Source organism: Lycium ferocissimum, chromosome 9, assembly GCF_029784015.1.
Source record: "Lycium ferocissimum isolate CSIRO_LF1 chromosome 9, AGI_CSIRO_Lferr_CH_V1, whole genome shotgun sequence".
Lineage (NCBI taxonomy): Eukaryota > Viridiplantae > Streptophyta > Magnoliopsida > Solanales > Solanaceae > Lycium > Lycium ferocissimum.
This window is the reverse complement of record NC_081350.1, coordinates 65,665,822-65,670,698: the sequence shown is the minus strand read 5'-3', so window position 1 is coordinate 65,670,698 and position 4,877 is coordinate 65,665,822. Positions and strand designations below refer to the sequence as shown.

The 4,877-nt window shown below is 36.7% G+C and overlaps 2 pseudogenes; both read right to left on the bottom strand.

Moving 5' to 3' along the window:
• Positions 1-217: 217 nt before the first annotated feature.
• On the bottom strand, positions 218-1,433 carry LOC132032167 (pentatricopeptide repeat-containing protein At3g53170-like; annotated as a pseudogene).
• A 19-nt stretch (positions 1,434-1,452) lies between these two features.
• LOC132032166 (pentatricopeptide repeat-containing protein At4g13650-like) lies at positions 1,453-3,844 on the bottom strand (annotated as a pseudogene).
• Positions 3,845-4,877: the final 1,033 nt, after the last annotated feature.

Sequence of the window (4,877 nt, the reverse complement as noted above, 5' to 3'; positions counted from 1 at the left end):
CACGACCGTCTATTTGTACAAAAATCATAATAGGTAAGCCATAACTTACCTCAACCGTCCTTTGTTGAAGTCTGCAACATATTAGCCATATCTGTCTCAACAATAAAATCTAACAAGATATATAAAAATTCAATATATATAACTGGAAAGGAGGTATCGTATCACACGAGTGTCGGTATAAATCTGAGGTCTGAAACAAATGGTGGGTATCCAGCCTTCACATCTTCCCTTGTGCACTGTAGGCCTGGATCATTGTAGAAAATGTGATGTAGTCTGATTTACATTTCTGACCTTCATTTCCATGAATAATGCCAGCATCCTCTCTATATCACCAGCTTGACCATAAGCACTAATGATGCAATTGAAAAAAGGGGAATCCAGAACTACATCTGAATTCTCTACTTACCTCATAATTGAATCAACTTTTTCCAGAAGTCTAGCTCTACTATAAGCACTGACAAGAGAGCAATAAGTGAATGAAATTGGCTTCACCCCTTCGTGCTTCATCTATAGGAAAAATTGTTCCATGTTCTTAATATGGACAGCCTTCCTAAATGTCTCAATGATAACATTGTAAGTCACAAATGTTGGGGAATAGAACTGATTCCTCATAAAATCAAGTACGACTCCATTTTCTGATACATGCCAGCTCTTCCATATGACTTGATTAGAATGTTAAATGTCATAACATCTGGCTTTATTCCTATTAACTGAAATTCTTTAAACCACTTCTCCATTTTCTCAAGTTTCCCACAGCTACTATAGGACCCAATTACTTAATTCAAGGTGAAAACATCTGGAACAACAGTCTCACTTTCGATCATATCTGTCAAGGAGCTTTCCATCAGCTCAGCCAACTTAGCTTAACCATAGCCATCAATTATGGTATTGTACGTCACAGAAGTACATTCAATTACCAAATACACCATCTCAGCTAAAATGTTTTCAATCATATCAAAACGACGAACTTTAATGCAACACTTAATAAGGATCGAGTAAGTATACACATCAGACTTGCTATTATTAATTGATTTCATATCATCAATGGCTCGCAGTGCCTCATCAAGGAGTCCACTAAGGCCATATGCATTTACAAGTGCAGTGTAAACATCTACTGTTGGTTGAAGCTCATCCTCTACCATAATCTCAAAAAGCAAACTAACTTGATTTGGCTGCTTGCACTTGCCGAGCATCATCAAAAGCTTAGCATATTATAGCATCTTGGCCCATACCAATGTTGCTTGCGAAGAAGGTAAAAAATCTTAAGAGCAGATTCCTAATGGTTATCCCTAATAGCATCATCAAGAGCCTCCAAAACAGCTTTAGGCCAAAGATTAGTGTATTTTTTAGGAGTTGGCTTTCCTTTTAATACCTTTAATAGCTGCTTTTGTTCTAAGTATACGAGATAGCTTCTTCTTTGAACATTTCTCCGGCCCCCCTTGTGATGATTATTTGATAATCAAAACTTATGGCTTGACATATTCTTTTATCAAAAAAATAGGGGCTGGTGTATGAAACAAATCTGAACGAGCAACATGGTTTAGCTGGGCCTAGGAAGTGAAGCTCCATACCTATTGCACATGCAAATCCTGTGTTATCAGATCGAATACCTCGGGCTTGCATTTTTCTAATAAGTCTTATAGCTTCAACAAAGAAGTCATGCTTAGCATATGCAGCAATCATAGATTTCCAAGATACAACATCTTCCTCTCTGTATCCACTTTTTCATGCTTGGCATACATATCTATAAGCACACTACACACATAAACATTCTGCCAAAAGCCAGTTTTTAATACTTGGCTATGTATTTGTTCTCCAAGATATAGAGCGCCAACAGATGTACAAGTTCTCAATATATTGGGGTATGTGTATTGATTCGGTTATAGCCCTTTAAACTGTATATGTGAAAAGATTTGGAATGATTCATCCAAATCACCCATCTGCCCATAACCCACGAGCATCACATTCCAAAGATCAATGCTTTCCATCTGGCTTCCGAGAAAAAAATTTATGGGCTATTTCAATGTCAGAACACTTAACATAAAGGTCAAGTAAAGAACCTTCAATTATGCTATCTGAGCATAGACCTGCCTTTTTTGCATAAGAATGCAGTTATCTTCCCTTCTAAAATGCTCCTAATGATGCACAAGCACCCAAGAGGCTTGCAATTGTAACACAGTCAGGTTTCAACGAACTGAACTGTATTTTCTCGAATAACTGTAGAGCCTTATCACTGAATCTTTTCAAGAGAGACCGGAGATTAGAGAATTATAGGTAACTCCATCCTTCTGCGGCATTTCAACAATTTTTTTTTTGCCAATGTTAAGAATCCACAACGAGAATACAATGTAACAAGGGCATTACAAACAAAAACATTAGATAAAAATCCCCACTTATAAATACTAGCATGGAGTTGTTCTCCCAAATTAAATGCTTTTATCTTTGTGGATGCACTTATTACACTCAATAAAACATGGAGTCGGAATTACTTCAAATTTACGCATATCCTTAGATAGGAGAATACCATCTTTTTCTCGTTTGTTCTTACAAAAACCAGACAAAGATAGCAACCTAAGACGAACTATCTCTTACCACCATATCCTCGAAAACTTTCTTAATAAAATCTACAAATCCATTTTTAGAATAAAAATCAATCAAACGGTTTGAAATAATGAGCTGCAAGCCAAGACCATACCGCATAATCAAAGCGTGAATCTGTTCAACACCCCGGAAACAAAATGCGCCTTCTTATCACTCAAGAGGCTAGCAAAACTTCGAAAAATGTGCACTCATCTGGAGTAACATCTTCTCTTATCATTCGAGAAAATAAATTGATAACTGCGTCATTTCTTTTCATCCGTGAAAACCAGACAATAATATATTCCAACAAGAAAAATTTCTAATCCCACTTGGCAAATTATCAAATATTTGTAATGCACTAGATAAATCTCCACAAGTAACATAAATATCAAGAAACCTAGCACCAATCCTAAAATCAGCTCCAAATCCCAATATCAACAATTTCTCATGTAGTTTCTTGGCATCTAAAATTGACCCTTCACTCAAGCAACTATCTAGTAAGCTTAAATAGTAAGAATGATCGAAATACCCATCATTACTCGTGGATGAACAATAGATGGATAATATTCATTTTCTTTATCTGAACATTCATCAAGAACTAGTGAATTTATACTTTCACAACAACTTGTAAAAGTATAGTTCTTCAATCTAATTGGTTTCCGATATCCAAAATGCCAAATTTCCTTGTGAAGACAATCAGAAGACTAAAAAAAAGAATGAATAATTCTCTTTGATACCATGAAGATATAAATAGTGGGAATGAAGACCAATTAGCAACTCCTTTGTCTCAACTAATTTTTTTTTCCTGGGTTCCCACTATATTCGTCTTTTGTTAACCTAATTGAACTCTAATTCCATTTTTCTCCTCTTCTTTGTGGTATCGGAGTAAATGTTCTAGACAACTTTGTTTGAGCAAAATTTAAGATGAAAAACCTTTACTTGCATGTAATGTGAAAAACTCTTTAGTTGCAAGTCAAATCCACAAACAAAAACCACCTTGAATTTTTTTGAAACCAAACTCAAACTATGTAGGTTGAAATTGACACTTTAAAATTTGAATTTGCACAAGATAAGGGAAGCTCAGAACCTCAAGGCATTCATTTGATTTTTTTTTTTGACCTCCATAGACGGGTCCTTTTCCATGCACGGATACTTTTCCATCGATGGGTCTCCTTCCATAGAATAACTCATGGTCCTTTCTGGTGTCATTTCAGTTCTAGGATTCATATCAGAGGGTGAAAATGACTAATACCTTCTCCGTCATCCCTGTTCAATTCTCTACCAGCAGTACCTTTCTTCTATATTGGCATTATTGAAAAGGAAACAAGGTGAGAAATAGAAGTTTAAATACTTATGACTCCGCTCTAACCGCACGATCAAGATTTCAAGAAAGGCAACAACCTACATGTCCTATAGCCCCTGATTATAAATGTGGCATGCTACACATTCATAATTAAGACTATACTAGACAAGTCTTACAGACATCCCTAAGACAGACTTACTCTGATATCAAGTTTGTCACACCCCAACCGGAGGGTGAGGGGGGGGGGGGGGGGGGTGTGGCCAGCACCCGCCACCTGAAGGGCCGAGCGAACCAATTGTGATATCTGAACTCTGTAACATGAATCATAGGCTAAAAAGGCCGCTAAATAATAATTGTAAAAAGTATATTATGTCAACCTGCAAGAAGAAAATACCCAACAACACATATACACATAACTAGGGCGGACAAGGCCATAACCAAGAAAGACAACTAGTCAGAAGGCCGGCAAGGCCAAACACAATACCTATACACTGACTGATAGTCTGTAAGCCTCTAAGAGCACTAATATGCATTAACCGGACGGGACGGCCCCGACATACCAATAGCCATACCAAATATATATATATATATATATATATATATATATATATATATATATATATATATATATATATATATATATCCCATTTGATGACTCGACAAGCAACTCCGGAGAATGGAGTGCGAATATCACGATGAACTCGGTATCCCTGCGAGAAGGTACACCAATCTGCCTACACACTCGTGGGCATGATCACGATGCATAAAATGTGTCGCACAAAATATGTACCGAGTATGTAGGCGTGAAAGTGTAAGCATAAAAAAATATAAATAACAAGAAGGGAGATATAGAGGCAACCTGAACTCTGAAACAAGCCGCTGAGGGCAATCATAACGTGAATATAACTGTATGCTCGTAAAAATCATTCCTCCCGGTGGAGGCTCATAACATAACATATCATATCATATAATAATATATATCCTTTTGTGGGGT